Source organism: Zalophus californianus, chromosome 4 (genome assembly GCF_009762305.2).
Source record: "Zalophus californianus isolate mZalCal1 chromosome 4, mZalCal1.pri.v2, whole genome shotgun sequence".
NCBI classification, from domain to species: domain Eukaryota; kingdom Metazoa; phylum Chordata; class Mammalia; order Carnivora; family Otariidae; genus Zalophus; species Zalophus californianus.
Window position 1 is genome coordinate 99,064,040 of NC_045598.1, and position 22,501 is coordinate 99,086,540.

Sequence of the window (22,501 nt, forward strand, 5' to 3'; positions counted from 1 at the left end):
GGAGAAGAAATTGATACATCCTGGAAACATACAACCTATCAAGTCTGAATCATGAAGAAAGAGGAAATTGAATCAGTAATAGAAAAACAAGGAAAAGCCCAGGACCAGAGGGTTTCATGGGTGAACTCTACCAGACATTTAAGGAAAAATTAAGGTGACCAGTTCTTCTCAAACTCTTCAGAATATTGAAGAGGAGGGAGTACTCCCAAACTTATTTAATAAGATGAGCATTATCCTTATTTCAAAGCCAGACAGGGACACTCGAAGTAAAGAAAACTGCAGGCCAATATCCCTGATGAGAAAACTGCAGAAATCTCAATAAAGTATTAGGAAACCAAGTTCGGCCTCACATTAAAAGTATCATATACCATTATCAGGTGGGATTTGTTCCTGGGATGCAAAGGTGGCCCCAAATATGTAAATCAATACATGTGATACACTGCATTAATAGAATGAAAGATAAAAGTCATATGATCATCTCAGTAGATGAAGAAAAAGCATTTGACAAAATACAACATCCTTTCATGATAAAAACTCGCGGTAAATTGGGTATAGAAGGAACATACCTCAGCATAATAAAAGCCATATATGATAAGCCCACAGCTGTCATCATATTCAGCAAAGATTGAAAGCTTTTTCTCTAAGATCTAAGATAAGGCAAGAGTGCTCACTCTCATCACTCCTATTCAACATAGTACTGGAAATCGAAGCCAGGGCAAGCAGGCAAACTAAAGAAGAGACTGATCCAAATTGGAAAGGAAGAAATAGAATTGTCTTTGCAGATGATATGATCTTATGTGTAGAAAACCCGGAAAGACTCCACCATAAAAAAGATGGGAATATTCAGCGAACTCAGTAAAGTTGCAGGATATAAAATAAACATGTAGAAATCAGTTATGTTTCTGTACACTAACAAACTATCTGAAAAAGAAGTAAAGCAATCCCATTCACAATAACATCAAAAAGAATAAAATACTGAGGAATAAATTTAACCAAGGAGGTGAAAGATCTGTCAATGAAAACTACAGGATTTTGATAAAAACGATTGGAGAGAGATATCCCTGCTCATGGACTGAAAGAATTAATACTGTTTTTTTTTTTTTTTTTAAGATTTTATTTATTTGAGAGAGAGAGAGAGCATGAGAGGGGGGAGGGTCAGAGGGAGAAGCAGACTCCCTGCCGAACAGGGAGTCCGATGTGGGACTCGATCCCGGGACTCCAGGATCACGACCTGAGCCGAAGGCAGTCGCTTAACTGACTGAGCCACCCAGGCGCCAAGAATTAATATTGTTAAAATGTTCATACTACCTCAAGCTATCGATAGAGTCAGTGCAATTCCTGTCAGAATTCCACTGGTATTTTTCACAGAATTAGAGAAAACAATCCTAAAATTCATATGGAATCACAAAAGACCCTGCATAGCCAAAGCAATCCTGAGAAAGAAGAACAAAGCTGGAGACATCACACTTACTGACTTCAAAGTATACTATAGAGCTATGGTAATCAAAACAGTATGGTCCTCACATAAAAATAGACACAGACAAATTCTACTTGTAAGTAGAATATAAAGAGGCCAAAATCATAGAAACAGAGACTTAATTGTGGTTGTCAGGGGCTGGGAGTGGGGGAAATGGGAGGATGTTGGGTCAAAGGGTACAAACTTCCACTTACAAGACAAACAAGTTCTGGGGATCTAATATATAGCATGGTGATTATGGTTTAACAATACTATATTGTATACTTGAAAGTTGTTAAGAGAGTAGGTCTTAAATGTTCTTATCACAAATAAATGATAATTATATAACGATGGAGATGTTAGCTGATGGCTGTGGTGGTTATCATTTTGCCATATATAAATCTATCAAGTCAACATGTTAATACACCTGGAATTTATACAATGTTCTATGTCAGTTATATCTCAAAGTTGGAAAAAGAAAAAAAGGTGGGGAATATAGAGAATGCTGGATATAGAGAGTGGGATTTTTACAAATGCATATGAACTCATCAGGGCAGAACAGAGAAGACTCCAAAGGAGGAGTGGTTACCATGTGCATAGTCTGAAAGGTGCAAAATTGCAAAATATGATTAGAGTTAGGGTTATAGATTTTCTACAGTCCTGTCCGTGAATAAATACAGTTTTACTTCCTTCTTTCTGAAGTGGTTGCTTATTTTTTCTTGCCCTTTTGCACTGGCTAGAATCTCTAATACATTTTTGAATTGAAGTAGTGAGAGTAGGCACCCTTCCCTTGTTCCTTATCTTCAGGAGGAAGCATTCTGTCTTACCATTAAGGATGATGTTAGCTGTAGGTTTTTCATAGATGCCCTTTATTGGATTAGGAAGTTGCCTTACATTCTTAGTTTGCTGAGAGTTTTTTTTTTTTTTTTTAAATCAGGAATAGGAATTGGATTTTGCCACATTTTCTTTCTGTATCTACTGAGATGATCATATAGTCATTTCTTAAAAGTCTGTTAATATGGTGACTTGCATCGTTTGATTTTTGAATGTTAACTCCATTCAGTCATTACGTATTTTTTAAATCATAGAAGTCCTTTCCCTGTTCACAAGGAGTAGTTATTATTTTTGTCTGTTTTGGTATCAGAGTAATGCCCTCATGAAAGGAGTTGAGAAGTATTCCCTCTTCAGTTTCCTGAGTTTCTGAGGAACTGATACTGATTCTTCTCTAAATACTTGGTGGAGTTCACCAGTGAAATCATCTGAACTGCTGGAGTTCTCTATGGAAAGTTTTATGTACACATTCAGTTTCTTTAATAGATATTGGCTGTTCAGGTAGTAGTCTAGGTTCTCTTGAGTCCACCTGAGTATTTTTTTTTTTTTTAAGCAAGGAGTGTAAATTGTTGAATTTTTGGTGTAACCTTGTAAAAAACAGTCTCTTACTGTAACTTTATATTTGTAGTATTGTAGTTATGCCGCTGCTTTCATTCTAGTTATTATAATTTGTGGCTTTCTTTATTAGTCTTGTCAGAAATTTATCTTTTTTTTTTTTAAATCTGAGTGTGAGCCTTTTGTTTCATTGGTTTTGCTCAGTCTTCAATTTTTTCTTTCATTTCACTTTTATTATTTCTTCTGCTAGTTTTAGGTTTAGTTTTCTCTTTTTCTATTAAGTTAGAACCTGAGGTCCTTCATCTAAGATCTTTCTAATTTGGATTGGTTATGCTAGAACTGTCCCTGTAACCTTTCTTCTTTTCTTCATGCAGGCATTTAGTGCTGTGAATTTTCTGTAAGGATTCCTTGAGCTTCACCTACAGATTCTGATGTTTGCATTTTCTTTTAATTCAAGCCACTTTCTGATTTAATTTTTTTTAAAAAATAGCTTTATTGAGATCAAATTCACATACCATACAGTTCAACCACTTAAAGTGTACATTTCAGTGGTGTTTATTTATTTATTTATTTTCCTAAAGATTTTATTTATTTGACAGAGAGTTGGAGCACAAGTAGGCAGAGCGGCAGGCAGAGGCACTCCCTGCTGAGCCGGGAGCCTGACACGGGACTCGATCCCAGGACCCTGGGATCATGACCTGAGCCGAAGGCAGACGCTTAATGACTGAGCCACCCAGGCGCCCTCAGTAGTGTTTAATATATGCATACTTACATGCATCCACCACTGTATTATCTAGTATCACTTTTGATTTCTTTTTTGACCCTTAATTATTGAGAAATGTATTACTCAGTTTTCAAATATTTGGAGATTATCTAGATCCCATCATTTTATTGATTGCCACTTCAGTTCTATAGCAAAAAACATACTCTATGGTTTGAATCCTTTTAAATTTATTAAGACTTGTTTTACAGCCCAGAAAATGGTCTGTATTGGTAAATGTTTTATTTACATTTGAACAGAATGTGTGTTTTGCTGTTGTTGGGTAGTGTGTTTTATAAATGTCATTTAGGTCAGGTTGGTTGATGGTGTGTTGCTCATCTTTTATGTCCTTACTTATTTTCCTTCTTCTTTTATGAGTTATTGAGTGAAGGGTGTTGGATTTGCCTAATATGCTGTGGATTTGTCTGTTTTTCCTTTTATTTTGGTCAGTTTTGCTTCATATGTTTTGAAACCCTCTGATTAGATGTGTAATGTTTACATTGTTAGATTCTTTTGCTGTATTCTCTTGATGTATTAACCCTGTTATTATAAAACCTGCTTTATCCCTGCTCTGAAAACTACTGTCTGATATCCACATAACTGCTCCTACTTTTTAATAAACATCTTTATGAGATTTACTTTACATACCATAAAATTCACCCATATAAGTGAACAGTTAGGTGGGAGCGTCAGCCCCTCCTGTAGGCTGATGATTTCCAAATGCATGTCTTCAGCCCTGGAGATCTTAACCTGCTTGCTTTGTTGGCTTTTTTAAACACAATGTCTAAAACCATACTTACTCATTTCTTTCTCACTCTTTCCCTTTATTCCAAGTCGACCTTTTCTCTATTTTCTGTTTATTTATTTGAGAGAGAGAATGAGATAGGGAGAGAGAGCATGAGAGGGAGGAGGGTCAGAGGGAGAAGCAGACTCCCCGCCGAGCAGGGAGCCTGATGCGGGACTCGATCCCGGGACTCCAGGATCATGACCTGAGCCGAAGGCAGCTGCTTAACCAACTGATCCACCCAGGCGCCCTCTCTATTTTCTTTCTTTTTTTTTTTTTAACAATCACATAAGGAAGCATTTATTTGAGGTTTAACATGGAATCATACAAATAAAATTTGTATAAACACAATTCCACATCGAGTCATAACACAGCAAAAGACAAAGTAAAAACAAAGAAAACTAATTGGCGGCTATATACAGTTGGACAGTTGTGTCTTGTACACTAGAAAGTCTTTTACAAAATAATCATCTTAGATCAACAGAAGACCAGTGTTCAGTGTCATCCTGCAAGATGGGTTAACTTTAGCAATCTCCTCCTGTTTTCTCCAACATCCTCCTTTAGTATGGCTGGTAATTGTTTTGGTGATTGCCACCCCCTCGAGACGCCTTGCCGTAAGCGCTCTGTTGCCCACTGTAGTCTGCACATCCCTGTCCATATCCATAGTTCCCATAGTTATACCCGGTATAATGATAGCCGCCATAGCCACTATAGTTTTGATCACCACCATAGGCACTATTGTAATTTCCATATCCTTGATCATAATAGTTATTAAATCCTTGGTTCCAGTTTTGGCCCTGATCTCGTCCACGACCCCTAGTACCACCTCCTCCACCAGCTGCAGCACCTCTTCCTCCTTTTTGTTGTTGCTGTTGCTGCCTGTATACCTCTTTGGGTTGTGCAACTTTGATTTCACACTTCCCAGAACCAATTTGATGATACCTGCTTTCTAACAATTTCTTTACTGGCTCTTCGTCTGTATATGTAATAAAACAAAATCCTCTTCTTTCATTTGTTTTTGTATCCATGGGAAGTTCAATATTTTCAATCTCTCCAAAGGCTCCAAAATATTCTTTAATTTGTTCTTCAGAAGTATCTGGGCTCAATCCAAAATCCAAAAAGGTTTTTGTGGGGTTCTTTCCCTTTTAAAGCTTTGGCCCTTTTGGGGTCTATCAATTTGCCATCCAATTTGTGTTCTTTCAGTTCCAAAACCTTATCAACACTAGCAGCATCTTTGAAAAGCACAAATCCAAATCCTCTTGATCTCCCAGTCACTGGATCTGTTTTTATTGTACGGTCTACAACTTCCCCAAATCGAGACAAATATTCAGTCAGATCTTTCTTGCTCGTATCCCAGCTTAAGCCTCCAATAAACATTTTACCGTCATCCTGCTGATTCTTGCTCGCGTTGATCTTGGATCCGTCTGCGAATTCCTCTATGTTGCTGTACTTGTTCGTGTGCTCCATGGTGGCGGAGTTGTCGGCCGTGGGGTGCTGGCGCGCCGTCCGGGTCGCGCGGCAGCAGCGGCGGCGGAGCGTTGTATGGAGCTGGATTTAAAATGGCGGCGGAAGAGCCGCCCTCTCTATTTTCTGTTTAGTAAATGCTTACCCCTTTCTATCTAGTCACTAGAGTGAAAAACCCATCATACAACTCCTTTTCCCATTCACATTTAATCACTTAAACTTATTGTTGGTCCTGCCTGTCTAGGTCTCTGATATTTGGTCCCACCTCTCCCTATCCACTTTAGAGGGATTTTATTAGGTCCTTATCGTTTTTTGCTTGGGTGACCTCCTGACTCCCATTTCCTGTATCATTTTCCTTCCTAACTCCCTTGCCACCATGTTAGTCCTCAGGAGGCATTTTTTTTGTTTTTAAGATTTAAGTACAGGCATGCCATTTTCAAGTAGAAGTCCTTTAGTGGCTTCCTTTTGTCATCAGGATGCAATGCAAGCTCTGTTCATGATTAAGACTTTGTCCTCTCCAGCTTCCTTGTTATGTTCAGTCTGTTTTGCTTTACTGTACCATACCCTCTCCCACCACACACACTATGATTTAGCATACACAGCAACTAACTTGTGTGTTGTGTCACTTTGATATCTTTATATACTATCCCTTTTATGCCTAGCATGCCCATGTTTTCTTAATCTGTTTGGCAAACTCATGTTTTTACTTTTAATTTGTATTTGAAGATCATGCATTTCTTTTTTTTTTCCAAGATTTATTTTTATTTATTTTAGAGAGAGAGGGGGAGGGGCAGAGGGAGAAGGGAGAGAGAATCCCAAGCAGACTCCTTTCTCAGTGCGGAGCTTGATGTGGGGCTCAGGCCCAATCCCACGACCCAGAGATGGTAATCTGAACCAAAACCAAGAGTCAGGACGCTTAACTGACTGCGCCACCCAGGTGCCCTGAAGATCATGCATTTCTAAACTATTTTCCTATGTAAATCTTCTCAAGGCATATGTGTATACTTCGAGAATACCTTTTCTGTGGATAACTTACTTCTTCTGTCTAACCTACAGTCCCTGGTACACCACCTGTAGTTACTTACTTCCCTTTTTGTGATCCACTCATTTTGCATTTACTTTCTTTGCATGGGATTGTTAACTTCTGTGGGCAAATAATACCTTATTTTTCTTTGTATTCCCTGCACCTAGCTCAGTGCCCCTCACATTTGGTAGACATTTATTGATTATCATTGAGTTAAGCTGAAATTAATTCAATAACTGATAACTAGTGATTTAACCTGAAATTACCATTAACTCAAACTAAAATTCCCTAAAATGTAGTTAGATTGATCTATAACAGTTCTCTGTTGTAGACAAATTTTTTTGATAGCCATATGGTTTACCTATATCTGAACAAATTTAAGATAGAGATAGTGAATTGTGTTGATGGTTCAGGAGCTGCGTTATTAAAACGGGAACATGAAAGAACTTGGTATTTCATGGGGCCCACATGACCAAAGTAAGTGGATTTGGTATGGAAACTTGAGGTCGTTGGATTTCTCAGTGAATTTTATTTCACTTTGAATCTCTTTCAGTTTTTTTCAGGTGACTGACCAGTTACTTATTTTGGTGAACAGTTGTGCTTTCCTTTTAATGTGTTTTCTTAAGAATGGATTCACTCTTATGGAATAGGGAACCCAAATGTGATAGAGTTTGTGCTGTTTGGTTCTTAACTACAAATCTGTACACCAGAAGGTACACGGTTTAGCTTAAAATGGTAACATTCAGGAAGTTCTTTGTCGTTTGTATGACAGTGTATTCTGTGCACGTAGAGTGCGTTCATTTGCTATGAAGAATCATCTTAGACTATATATTTGTGAACAACCCTCTGAAAATAATTAGCATTGTTTTAACTCTTGGTTAGCTTGAGTTTAAGGAGTTCTTCCTTTATGACCTTGAAGCAGTGGCATTTCTTTTGGAAGGTATTAAATTCTTTCAGGCACTTGCCACTGAGCCTTGTAGAATATTGTTATTCCAGTATATTCTGTAGCTGTTGCTGACTATCTTGTGGTCGTTTCCTAAAACCATTCTTGGCCTATGATTGTGCATAAGTAGCTAGCTTGTGCTCTGTTTCTGTCTCTCTCAAATAAATAAAATCTTAAAAAAAATAAAAAAATTTAAAAAGGCCATCATATAGGTCATTGTCATTTCTCTTTTGGAAGATAGCATTACATTTTTGAATCATTCAGCATGTTTTTTAGTCAACCCATAGGATGATTAGAATTTGGAGATTAGTAAGAGTCACTTTAATAAAATTCCTCACTTATAAGGCTTTAGAAAAGTTATCTTTAAGGGCTTTTATGTTTCTTAAATCTAAATCAGAAGACAGGGCCTGGAAATCTTAGCAGTGCAATAATGGATGTGAATGAAAGCTGATGTAAACAGTGATTTTACCTTAAGAGAAAAGACTGTGTCAGTGGAAGTTTGAATGCTTGGAGTCTAGACAGGTGAGACCCAAAGGGTGAGAAGGAAGGGCAGTGACCTTTATTGGGGGCCTCCTTTCTGTTTGTTTCCTTCTCTTGCTGCACTCTGGTTTCTAATAATTTGTAGATTCTTTGGGTTTCCAGTGTATAAATCATATTATCAATGACAGAAGACTTTGAAATTTTTCTTGTATTTTCATCTTCTTTTACTTTGCTGGCTAAGACATCCAGTACAGTCAAATAAACTTTTTAATTTTTTTTTGCATTTTATAAATTTTATTATGTCATGTTAATCACCATACATTGCATTGTTCGTTTTTGATGTAGTGTTCCATGATTCATTGTTTGCATATAACACCCAGTGCTCCATGCAGAATGTGCCCTCCTTAAACCCATCATCAAGCTAACACATCCCCCCACCCCCTCCCCTCTAAAACCCTCAGGTTGTTTCTCAGAGTCCATAATCTCTCATGGTTTGACTCCCCCTCCAATGTCCCCCTGTTCATTTTTCCCTTCCTACTATCTTCTTTTTTTTTTTTTACATATATTATTTGTTTCAGAGGTACAGGTCTGTGATTCAACAGTCTTACACAATTCACAGTGCTCACTATAGCACAAACCCTCCCCAGTGTCTTATCACCCAGCCACCCCATCCGTCCCAACCCCCACCACTCCAGCAATCCTCAGTTTGTTTCCTGAGACTAAGAATTCCTCATATCAGTGAGATCATATGATACATGTCTTTCTCCGATTGACTTATTTCGCTCAGCATAACACTCTCCAGTTCCAACCATGTCATTGCAAGTGGCAAGATTTCATTCCTTTTGGTGGCTGCATAATATTCCATCGTGTATATATACCACATCTTCTTTATCCATTCATCTGTCGATGGACATCTTGGCTCTTTCCATAGTTTGACTATTGTGGACATTGCTGCTATAAACACTGGGGTGCACGTACCCCTTCGGATCCCTACATTTGTATCTTTGGGGTAAATACCCAGTAGTGCAATTCCTGGGTCATACGGTAGCTCTATTTTCAACTTTTTGAGGAACCTAAATACTGTTTTCCAGAGTGGCTGCACCAGCTTGCATTCCCACCAACAGTGTAGGGGAGGGTTCCCCTTTCTCCGCATCCCAGCCAACATCTGTCGTTTCCTGACTTGTTCATTTTAGCCATTCTGACGGGTGTGAGGTGGTATCTCATTGAGGTTTTGATTTGGATATCCCTGATACCGAGCGATGTTGAGTACTTTTTTTCATGTGTCTGTTGGCCATTTGGATGTCTTCTTTGGAAAAACGTCTTTTCATGTCTTCTGCCCATTTCTTGATTGGATTATTTGTTCTTTGGGTATTGAGTTCGATATGTTCTTTATAGATTTTGGATAGTAGCCCTTTATCTGATATGTCATTTGCAAATATTTTCTCCCATTCTGTCGGTTGTCTTTTGGTTTTGTGGACTGTTTCTTTTGCTGTGCAAAAGCTTTTTATCTTGATGAAGTCCCAATAGTTCATTTTTGCCCTTGCTTCCCTTGCCTTTGGCGATGTTTCTAGGAAGAAGTTGCTGCGGCTGAGGTCAAAGAGGTTGCTGCCTGTGTTCTCCTTTAGGATTTTGATGGACTCCTGTCTCAGATTTAGGTCTTTAACCATTTTGAGTCTATTTTTGTGTGTGGTATAAGGAAATGGTCCAGTTTCATTCTTGAGACTGTTTTTTGTGTGGTGTAAGGAAATGGTCCAGTTTCATTCTTTTGCATGTGGCTGTCCAATTTTCCCAACACCATTTGCTGAAGACACTGTCTTTTTTCCATTGGACATTCTTTCCTGCTTTGTCGAAGATTAGTTGACCATAGAGTTGAGGGTCCATTTCTGGGCTCTCTATTTTGTTCCATTGATCTATGTGTCTGTTTTTGTGCCAGTATCATACTGTCTTGATGATTGTAGCTTTGTAATAGAGCTTGAAGTCTAGAATTGTGATGCCGCCAGCTTTTCTTTTCTTTTTCAACATTCCTCTGGCTATTCGGGGTCTCTTCTGGTTCCATATAAATTTTAGGATTATTTGTTCCATTTCTTTGAAAAAAGTGGATGGTATTTTGATAAGGATTGCATTAAATGTGTAGATTGCTCTAGGTAGCATTGACATATTCACAGTATTTGTTCTTCCAATCCATGAGCATGGAACATTTTTCCATTTCTTTGTATCTTGCTCAGTTTCTTTCATGAGTATTTTATAGTTTTCAGAGTACAGATTCTTTGCCTCTTTGGTTAGATTTATTCCTAGGTATCTTATGGTTTTGGGTGCAGTTGTAAATGGGATCGACTCCTTAATTCCTCTTTCTTCTGTCTTGTTGTTGGTGTATAGGAATGCCACTGATTTCTGTGCATTGATTTTATATCCTACCACTTTACTGAATTCCTGTATGAGTTCTAGCCGTTTTGGGGTGGAGTCTTTTGGGTTTTCCACATAAAGTATCATATCATCAGCAAAGCGGGAGAGTTTGACTTCTTCTTTGCCAATTTGGATGCCTTTTCTTTCTTTTCGTTGTCTGATTGCTGTGGCTAGGACTTTTAATATGATGTTGAATAGCCGTGGTGATAGTGGACGTCCCTGCGGCGTTCCTGACCTTAGGGGGAAAGCTCTCAGTTTTTCCCCATTGAGAATGATATTCGCTGTGGGTTTTTCATAGATGGCTTTTATGATATTGAGGTGTGTACCCTCTATCCCTATACTCTGAAGAGTTTTGATCAAGAAAGGATGCTGTACTTTGTCAAATGCTTTTCCTGCATCTATTGAGAGGATCATATGGTTCTTGTTCTTTCTTTTATTCATGTATTGTATCACATTGATTGATTTGCGGATGTTGAACCAACCTTGCAGCCCAGGGATAAATCCCATTTGGTTGTGGTGCATAATCCTTTAATGTACTGTTGGATCCTATTGGCTAGTATTTTGGTGAGAATTTTTGCATCCATGTTCATCAAGGATATTGGTCTGTAATTCTCCTTTTTGATGGGGTCTTTGTCTGGTTTGGGGATCAAGGTAATGCTGGCCTCATAAAACGAGTTGGGAAGTTTTCCTTCCATTTCTATTTCTGGAACAGTTTCAGGAGAATAGGTATTAATTCTTCTTTAAATGTCTGGTAGAATTCCCCTGGGAAGCCATCTGGCCCTGGGCTTTTTGTTGGGAGATTTTTGATGACTGCTTCAATTTCCTTAGTGGTTCTAGGTCTGTTCAGGTTTTCTATTTCTTCTTGGTTCGATTTTGGTAGTTGATACATCTCTAGGAATGCATCCATTTCTTCCAGATTATCTAATGTGCTGGCATAGAGTTGCTCAGAATATGTTCTTATAATTGTTTGTATTTCCTTGGTGTTGGTTGTGATCTCTCCTCTTTCATTCATGATTTTGTTGATTTGGGTCATTTCTCTTTTCTTTTTGATAAGTCTGGCCAGGGATTTATCAGTCTTGTTAATTCTTTCAAAGAAGCAGCTCCTAGTTTCGTTGATCTGTTCTACTGTTTTTTTGGTTTCTGTTTCATTGATTTCTGCTCTGATCTTTATTATTTCTATTCTCCTGCTGGGTTTAGGCTTTATTTGCTGTTCTCTCTCCAGCTCCTTTAGGTGTAGGGTTAGGTTGTGTATTTGAGACCTTTCTTGTTTCTTGAGAAAGGCTTGTATTGCTATATACTTTCCTCTCAGGACTGCCTTTGCTGCGTCCCAAAGATTTTGAACAGTTGTGTTTTCATTTTCATTGGTTTCCATGAATTTTTTTAACTCTTCTTTAATTTCCTGGTTGACCCATTCATTGTTTAGTAGGATGCTTCTTAGCCTCCATGTATTTGAGTTCTTTCCGACTTTCCTCATGTGATTGAGTTCCAGTTTCAAAGCATTGTGGTCTGAAAATATGCAGGGAATGATCCCAAGTTTCTGGTACTGGTTGACCTGATTTGTGACCTAGGATGTGATCTGTTCTGGAGAATGTTCCATGGGCACTAGAGAAGAATGTGTATTCTGTTGCTATGGGATGGAATGTTCTGAATATATCTGTGAAGTCCATCTGGTCCAGTGTGTCATTTAAAGTCTTTATTTCCTTGTTGATCTTTTGCTTAGATGATCTGTCCATTTCAGTGAGGGGGGTATTAAAGTCCCCCACTCTTATTATGTTTTGTATGTGTTTCTTTGCTTCTGTTATTAATTGCCTTGTATAAGTGGCTGCTTCCATGTTCGGGGCATAGATATTTACAATTGTTAGATCTTCTTGTTGGATAGACCCTTTAAGTAGGATGTAGTGTCCTTCCTCATCTCTTATTACAATGTTTGGTTTAAAATCTAATTTGTCTGATATAAGGATTGCCACCCCAGCTTTCTTTTGGTGTCCATTAGCATGGTAAATGGTTTTGCACCCCCTCACTTTCAATCTGGGGGTGTCTTTGGGTCTGAAATGAGTCTCTTGCAGACAGCATATCGATGGTCTTGTTTTTTTATTCAGTCTGATACCCTCTGTCTTTTGATTGGGGCATTTAGCCCATTTACATTCAGGGTAACTATTGAAAGATATGAATTTAGTGCCATTGTATTGCCTGTAAGGTGACTGTTACTGTATATTGTTTGTGTTCCTTTCTGGTCTTTGTTACTTTTAGGCTCTTTTGTTTCTTAGAGGACCCCTTTCAATATTTCTTGTAGGGCTGGTTTTGTGTTTGCAAATTCCTTTAGTTTTTGTTTGTCCTGGAAGCTTTTTATCTCCTTCTATTTTCAATGACAGCCTAGCTGGATATAGTATTCTTGGCTGCATATTTTTCTCATTTAGTGCTCTGAAGATACCATGCCAGTCCTGTCTGGCCTGCCAGGTCTTTGTGGATAGGTCTGTTGCCAATCTAATGTTTCTACCATTGTAGGTTACAGATCTCTTCTCCCGAGCTGCTTTCAGGATTTTCTCTTTGTCTCTGAGACTCGTAAGTTTTACTATTAGATGTCGGGGTGTTGACCTATTTTTATTTATTTTGAGAGGGGTTCTCTGTGCCTCCTGGATTTTGATGCCTGTTTCCTTCCCCAAATTAGGGAAGTTCTCTGCTATAATTTGCTCCAATATACTTTCTGCCCCTCTCTCTCTTTCTTCTTCTTTTGGGATCCCAATTATTCTAATGTTGTTTCGTCTTATCTTATCGCTTATCTCTCGAATTCTGCCCTCATGATCCCGTAGTTTTATCTCTCTTTTTCTCAACTTCTTATTTTCCATCATTTGGCGTTCTATATCACTAATTCTCTCTTCTGCCTCCTTTATCCTAGCAGTTAGAGCCTCCATTTTTGATTGCATCTCATTAATAGCCTTTTTGATTTCGACTTGGTTAGATTTTAGTTCTTTTATTTCTCCAGAAAGGGTTTCTCTCATATCTTCCATGCTTTTTTCAAGCCCAGGTAGTATCTTTAAAATCGTCATTCTGAACTCTAGTTCCGATATCTTACTAATGTCCGTATTGTTTAGGTCCCTTGCAGTTGGTGCTGCCTCTTGTTCTTTTTTTTTTTAGGTGATTTTTTTTCTGTCTTGTCATTTTGTCCATAGGAGAATAGATGAATGAGAGAACAAAATGCTAACAGGGTAACAACGACCCCAGAAAAATATACAGTAAACAAATCAGAAGAGACCTGAACCTGGGGGAAAAGAAAGGGAAAGAAAGAAAAAAGAAAAAGAGAAAAAGATTAAAAAAAAGTATCAGATGTGATCAGGATGGTGCATAGATCAGTACCACACACTAGATTTTGGGTGTATTTTGGTCTTTTAGAAGAAACTGCCTCCCGGGCGCCTGGGTGGCTCAGTTGGTTAAGCGACTGCCTTCGGCTCAGGTCATGATCCTGGAGTCCCGGGATCGAGTCCCGCATCGGGCTCCCTGCTCAGCAGGGAGTCTGCTTCTCCCTCTGACCCTCTTCCCTCTCGTGCTCTCTCTCATTCTCTCTCTCTCAAACAAATAAATAAAATCTTAAAAAAAAAAAAAACTGCCTCCCAAAATTTTAAAGAATGAAAAGGTTATATATGTACCAAAATAAGGGTAAATACGATGAAGGGTTGGAATATGACTGTAAAGATGAAAATTAAAATAGATTTTATAAAAGGAATTGATAAGTTGGTTTAAAAAAGAAAGAAGAGAAATTAAAAAAAAGAATGTGATCAGGCAGGAGACTAGAACAAAAGCCATACGCTAGAGATTTAGGGTGTATTTTGATCTCTTAGAAGAAACTGTATCCCTAAATTTTAAAGAGAGAAAAACATATATATATATATATATATATACACCCAAATTAAGGTTAACTACAATGAAGGGATAGAATGTGAGTCTAAAAATGAAAAATAAAAAATATTTTTAAAAAAAGGGATTGAGAAGATGGTTGAAAAAGGGAAAAAGAAAAATTCAACAAAAAAAAATTAAAAAAAATTAATTTGAAAGACTAATGAATCATGGTAAAAATGCCCTGAATTCTGTGTGCAGTATTCCCCTAGTGCTGGAGTTTCGCCGTTCTCATTGATCAGTAAACTTGGGCTTGGCTGGCTGTTCGTGCTGATCTTCTGGGGGAGGGGCCTGTTGCCGTGGTTTGGAGGCAGAATTGCCCCGCCTTTGCTGGGTCCGGGCTAAGTAATCTGCTGGGGTTTGCTCTCGGGCGCTTTTGTTCCCTGCACGATTTCCGTACAGCTTTGGAGGAGGAGAGTGAAAATGGTGGCCTCCCAATCTCCGCCGGAGCAGCGGAGAACTCAGGGCCCCACTCCTCAGTGCGCCCACAGAGAAAAGTAGTCAGTCACTCCTGTCTCCCCGTCTCCGGTCACACTCCCTGCACACCCGGCTTGTGACCGAGCGTTTCTATCTCTGGCACCCGACTCGGTGTGGAGTCTCTAAACCCAGCATATCCCTGTGGTGCGCTCCTGCGCCACTCCTCCCCAGGGGAGGAAGGGGAGTCTCCCCGGATCTGCCGCTTGTTGGGTCCCTGCTGGAGGAGCAGTGGCCCAACTGGGCCGCGGATCACGGTGTATGTCAACCCCGAGCTGAGAGTCCACGCCTCGGCTCTGTCTCTGCAGCCAGCTTCCCGGCTCCGATACCCGGGAGCTCTGCCGCACTTAGGCACCCCCATCTTCTTGTGACCCTGCGGGTCCTGAGACCACACTGTCCCAGCGAGGGGTTCCCCCCCCCCCCCCAGCTTAGCCACTGGAGTGACGTCCCTCAGCGGAGAGCCTTCTAAAACTTCCGATTTTGGGCTCCTCTGCTCCATCACTTGCCAGAAGTGGCTGACGGAGGCCCCCTCCCCCACCGTCTATCCTACCGAATATCCCCTTGGATTCACTTCTCCGCAGGTCCTACCTTCCAGAAAGTGGTCGCTTTTCTGTTCAGAGACTTGCTTCTATTCTTTACTTCCATCTCCTCTTGAGTTCGTAGGTGTTCAGAATGGTTTGATCCCTACCTAGCTGAATTCCTGGGACCAGATGAAATTTAGGTCTCCTATTCCTCTGCGGTCTTGCTCCTTCTCCCTCAAAGTTTTGATGGTGAGCTTTCTTACTTGTTTCCCTCATTTTGAAGGGAATGCTTCTACAGTTTCACCATTAAGATTGCTGTTTTTTTATTAGGTTGATAAAGTTCTCTTTTTCTCCTTTGCTATAAGGTTTTATTTTTTTTAAAGATTTTATTTTTTAAGTAATCTCTTCCACCCACGTTGGGACTTGAACTCACAATCCTAAGAGCAAGTGTTACAGGCTTTACGACTGAGCCAGCCAGGCGCCCCTTGCTATAAGGTTTTAAAATCAGGAATGGATGTTGAATTTTATCACTTTACTCTTCTGTTTCTACTGAGTGATTTATATAATTTTTTTTCTTTAATACTAAGTAAATTACATGGATAGAATTTTCTAATGTTAAGCTGTTCTGGTTTCTGGGATAAGTCCAATTACTTATGATGAATTATTTTTTTCCATGTTTTGTTGCTGGTTAACTTTGCTGGTATTTTAATTAAAAGAAAAATCTGTTGTGAATGAACTTAGCCTGTGATTGTCCCTTTTCCATAGTAATCATTCAGTTCTGTTTTGGACGTGTTGAATTGGAGGCGTTTGGCAAATAGTGGCAGCGTCTCACATTATCGTTAGAAATTTGGATTTGGAGTACTTGGTAACCTGGTAAAGGCTGACCGTATATATATATATATATATATATATATATAGTTGAGAAAATACAGTTGGTTCGTGTTGAATAGGAAGAGTACATAGAGTGAGAACAGAAGTGGGGATGGAATATGACATTTTGGGAGCCGATTGATCATGGTAAAGCCAGTGATCAGCAGTTTGTTGGAAAGGCAAGTGTGAGGACGAGGTGGTTTCAAAGGATGGATAAACTTGGTTATCAGTTTTTAACTGTGACGGATAAAAGAGGGATGTGAGGTTAAGGAAAGTAGAAATAGCAAGTGTAGTGCTTTTAAAAAAGTACAGTGATAGAAGGAAGGGGGACACCAGTGATAGTGGAGACAGGCAGTTTTGAGGGAAGTTTTTATTTTTAAGGATGGATGAGACTTTAGGTTTCTTGGGTCAAGAGTAGAGAGGGAGGAGAGTATTTGTATATCTGCCTAAATCTTTGCCAAACAAGATTTCAATGTAATTTTATGTATCCTTATGTAATTGAGGATTGTATTTGCCCTTCAGAATATTTCCAAACATGACTTATTTTAATACTCTAATTGGAGAGGGAAATTTGTCACCTGGTTAGTTTCTTTCTGGCAAATCAGCTCTCAGATACTAATGAAAGCCTCAGGGAAAGAGAACATTTAGGTTGGAGAGTGTGTGGTTCAGTTAATATTAGGTCATTTTACCAAACCTAAAAGTCACAAAACAACAGTGGCTTGAGCCAAGATAAAAGCTTATTTGTGATCACACAAATTCTATAGGACGGTTTCAGTAAGGGAGGCAGAGAAAGAGTTTTACTTTTAGCAGGAGCATGTGTTTAGCTAAAAAGTGAGGGCTATAGGATGAAAGAAAGGTTGAAAAATAGTGTTTGTATCTACACAGTAAGAGACAAACTCTTAAATATAATTCATCTCTTCTATGAAAGGTGCTATTTGCATAAATGTTTAAGAAGTCAAAATGTATATGCTTGTGTCTAGGCTCTCTACTTACTAGCTCTGTGACCCTGAACAAATTACTTAATTTTTCTCTTTGTGCCTTAGTATTTTTTCTAATAAGATGGAGAACAGTGCTTAATAGAGGGTATCTCATAAATTGGTGTGAGAATTAAATAAGATAATCTTAAGTCATTGACTAAACCATTGTCACCATTGTCTTATATGATTTAAGCCAAAGCAATTGTTGCCATTTGCCTTTGCTTTTCAAGGACCAAGGGTGCATGGAGGGACAAAACAAGACAAAATAACAACAAAACCTTATATTATGTATAAGGTATCAAAAAGTGAGTTAAAAATTACACATTAACATGTAATTGAAAAAAGCAATTCCAGATCTCATGAGAACCTGTATATGTAAGACTGGATTTTATTGGAAGCTTCGGAAGGTGCCCAGAGTTAGCCCAACTTCAAAGTTTAGGTCCCAGTTCTACACAAGACCACCTCCCTTCTGACACCACCTGCAATTTCAGGGATCTCCCACAACCACCATCAGGTTTGATAATTTGCTAGCACTCATAGAACTTACTGAAAGGAGTTACACTCACAAAGGATTGTAGATTATAGGGAAAGGATAGAGGTTACAGTCAGCCAAAGGAGGAAGCACATTGGGTAAAGTCCAGGAGAGTTCCAGATGTGGAGCTTCTAGTGTCCTGTCCTTGTGAACTCAGGACATTACTCTCCTCCCCTCAAAGTGTGCCAGTACATATTGCTAACCAAGTAAGCTTGCTTAAGCTTTGGTGTCCAGAGTTTCTATTGAGGCTTTGTTGTGTAGGCATGATTAATTGATTGCCCACATGATTGAACTCAGTCTCAGTAAAACTGACCCAGAACCCTCACCCTAAGTCATATGGTTGATGTTTCTAGGGTGGCCAGCCGTGACTCTAGGACTATCAGATGTGGCCAACCCCACCCTAAGATTGGGTGCGGCCAGCACTCACCGTAAACAAGGACACTTTAGTCAGATGTGAAAGATTACCTCCCGGAACTTGAGGACAAAGGCCAGACTTCTCTTTGGTGGAGGCTAAATTCTTTACTACACGGAAAGATACAAGACACTGATGGAAAGGTAGAGGAAACATACACAAGTGCAAGTTCAACATGATTCTCTGTTGGAGATATCAAAGTTAAAAATAAAAATCTTAAAAATACATAAGTAAAAGATCAACTAGGTGAAAATAAACGTCCAAAAGAGTTGATTCAGCTGGTGTACTTGCAAATCTAGAGATTTGGCCACTAAAAATTTGAGGAGCCCCTTGAAAGGAGACCAAAATGAAAATAAAAGTTTGATATATATATAGAGAGAAGAAAACTATCAGAGAGATTAGGATGTTTGAGATAATTAATGGATTACAGTTTACTAAGTACTTTTATTTACCTTGGATACCACTAGCCAAGTGGTGTAGTCGGGGTAGTACCCAGAAAGTACTGATCTTGTGGTTTTTAGTGATTTGTGTCAGATTGCAGAGTAAGTCGGGGCAGAGCTGGAGAGAGAATTGTCTCCTGGCTTTTGGATTAAGTACTTTTACCTTAAGTACTTTTTCTCCTCAACTATAAAATGACTCTTCTTGGCACCCAGTTAACAGGAGGTCCAACTCAATTCCTTGGACTCGAGTTCCTCTTGACTAGATTGGTCTTCCTTTGAGCTCCAGTTCATGGTGGTTATTCTGTGGTGAGTGTACTCACTAAACTGCTAAACAAATAATTATTTTTGAGGGACAAATGCAAATTTATAGATCTTTTGATTTTCAAAATATTTTTTAATAAGACTGCACAATATTGCAGCAGTATAGCTCTGCTGAACAGTGTTTGGATGCCATAACAGTAACCCAAGTGAGGTAAAGTGACTGGGGGCTTTCCTATAGAGTACTAAAATTTAGAGGGTTGAATTTTTTATTTTTAAAAATAATTATTAAAAATTGTGTAATTTGAAAATTGTTTTCATATATAGGTTGCTCTCAAATATACTTCTTTACTTTTAGAGAAATAATTGATATTAGCATTTAATTAGTAAAATAGTAAATGAAAATAGGCTTCCCTGCACTCATGCCCATTATGCCTTCTATTTCTGAGGTAATACTGAAGGCCCCAGCTGTCGTTAATGGACATATGGGCAAAGGAGTCAGGGATGGAAAAGGGAGGTCACAGCTCCCTGCTAGTTCTACGGGAGACTGGCCACATTTTAAGAGCATTTGGTGCCCTCTAAATCCTTGTAGGTTTGCCCAGAAGCTCTTATGTCATTCAGTGCAGGGTTGCTGAGAAGTTGCAAGATGTCCCTGGGTATTGGTCCCTGGTTCCTGAGGCCACTGCTGTTATCCCACATCATTAAATGGCACTGTGTGTGTGTGTGTGTGTGTGTGTGTGTGTGTGTGTGTGTGTGTGTGTGTGTGTGTGTGTGTGTGTGTGTGTATCTGTGTGGGGTGAGGAAAAGGATAGGTGGTAAGGGAAGGAAGGAACCTTAAGTTGATAAGGACTTTTCTGTACTACTAGACTCATGTGTCATCTCATCCACTCCTCACAATAGTCTTGCAAGGTTGGTGGGGATACTCTTCACAGACGGGAAAAGGAGGCTCAGAGAGGTGACATACATCTAATGTCACACAGCAAAAAAGTAGTGGGTTCTACCAAAGGCTTAGTTGGTTGATGGCATAGTTTGAGGACATTCATCTATGACAGTGTGTTTCGTGGCATGCTAAAAGGAGTGTGTGCAGAAAAGGGCAATATGACTAAAAAAGGTTGGGCAGTGTTATGCTAGGCACCTTTATTGCAGAACTTCTCAGAGCCTTTAAAATACTCATGTGCATTGTGAAGCTTTTGAGAGGGATATAGAATGTGTTGTGGCCTGTATTTCTCCCCCACCATTAGGGTGGGCTCTAGAAAGTGGCATGTAATATCCACTGTTTGTGGAGGTTCACTGGTGGGTGAGGATGCTTTCACAGTGATGGCACAGATGAGCCATTGCAAACATGGTAGGGGCTTCCATGTGCCGTTCAGTGGTAGCATGATGCTTGCAGCTAGAAGGGGAAAGCATGGTTCCCGGTGGAGACTCTCCCAGTCATCATCAGGACAGAAATCGCCCTTGAAAGAACCAGTCGTTCCTGTTTGATGTTACTCTTCTTTGGAACTTAGTCCCAGGCCTTCTGCTTTCCTCACTCTGTGTGCATTGTTTGCTCGCTGAGTGAGTGAGTTGGGAACATTCTTATTTGGAAGTGACAGAACACCTAACTGGTTCAGCTCCACAGAGTCCGAAATGTGGGGACTGGCAGTTGAAGGCCCTGGTAGCAACCTAACGATATCAGCAGCACTTTACGGCTTTCTTTTCTTTCCTGAACCATGTTGGCCATTTATCCACAGGCCTTTTGTCTGCAAAATGGCCGTCGCAGCTTTAGGCATCGCAACCACAGCTGAAGACAGGAGTAGGTATTTGGATAGGTTTGGTCTTAGTAGCTAACAGGCCCTTTTCTCAAATGGGTCTTTCCATTTTTTAATCCCAAAAGGAAAATATTTCCTAGTAGCCCTCCTTTGTCTCTTTGGTTGGAATAGGGTTATGGATCACCCCTAGCTGCAGGGGCATTTGAGAAAGACTTGGTTGACATAGACACATTAATTATTCCTGGGCTAGGCACAGTGTTTCTCTGTTGGGAAGGAGAAGGAAGGGGGCTGGAAGGCTGATGATGCCCTCTTTTGCCTGAGTCTTCTGAACAGATCAGCCCAGAATTGCTCATGAATTCGCTCAGGGGACAACCTTGGCTTCTCCTTGCTGCATTCTTCCCACCTCCAGTCTGTCTGGAGGCCCCATGGATTCTTTCTTCCTACCCTCAAGTGCCCCTGTGTTTGTCCTGAATGTCTCTGTTGCATTCTCTCCTGTTTCCCTCATCAGCCCCTTCTTACTGCTAGCAATCCAGTATTTTTTCTAAACATTTAACATTTTATTTTTAGGGGCGCCTGGGTGGTTCAGTCATTAAGTGTCTGCCTTCGGCTCAGGTCATGATCCCAGGGTCTTGGGATAGAGCCCCGCACTGAGCTCCCTGCTCAGCGGAAAGCCTGCTTCTCCTTCTCCCACTCCCCTTGCTTGTGTTCCCTCTCTTTGCTGTGTCTTTCTCTGTCAACTAAATAAATAAAGTCTTTAAAAAAAATAAATAACATTTTATTTTTAATATTAGACGGAAAATTGATATTTTTCTCTTGATATTCTGTGATTTTTAAACACATGTACATATTCCCATAATCACTATAATTAGGTTACATAACAATGCTTTCATCCCCCCAATTTTCGTCTGTTATTCCTTTATAGTTAACCCCTCCCCCATCCATAACTCCTGGCAACCCCTGATCTACTCACCATTCTTATATTTTTGTCTTTTTGAGAATGTCACGTAAAAGGAAAATGTGGAATGTAACCTTATGAGATTGGCTTCTTTCACTCACATAGTAATATCTTTGAAATTCATTCAAGCGTGTATGAATAGTTTCTTTTTACTGCTAGTAGTATTCCATAGTGTGGCTAGGCCACAGTATAAACAGTGGTTTGTTTATTTACTTGTTGAAGGACCCTTGGGTTGTTTCCAGTTTTTGCCTATTATGGGTAAAGTTATAAACATTTTTGTATGGGATTTTTTCTCCAATTCTTAGAAATTGTGGTAAAATACATATAACATTTATCACTAACTATTTTTAAGTGTACAGTGCATTGGTATTAAATGCACTCATATTGTGTGTGTAACCATCTCCAGAACTCTTCTTGCAAAACTGAAACTCTACCCATTAAAGAATAACTTCCCATTTCCCTTTCTTCCCCCATCCTCTGGCAGCCACCATTCTACTTTCTATGGATTTTGGTTTCCTAAGTATCTCATTGAAGTGGAATCATACAGTACTTGTCCTTTTGTGTTGGGCTTATGTATAGGTTTTTGTGTGAACATAAGTCTTCACTCCTCCGGGATAAATGTCCAGTGCAGTTGCTGAATTTTGTGATAGTTGCATGTTGAATTTCTTAAGAAACTGCTGACCTTTTCCAGAGTGGCTGTACCATTTTTCTGTTCCCACCAGC

General features: G+C 39.4%; 1 protein-coding gene and 1 pseudogene across 1 annotated transcript in view; one reads left to right on the forward strand and one right to left on the reverse strand.

Moving 5' to 3' along the window:
* MAN1A2 (mannosidase alpha class 1A member 2) overlaps positions 1–22,501 on the forward strand; it is a 198,932-nt gene that overhangs the window by 24,762 nt on the left and 151,669 nt on the right. The window lies entirely within an intron of this gene.
* On the reverse strand, positions 4,904–7,675 carry LOC113914490 (annotated as a pseudogene).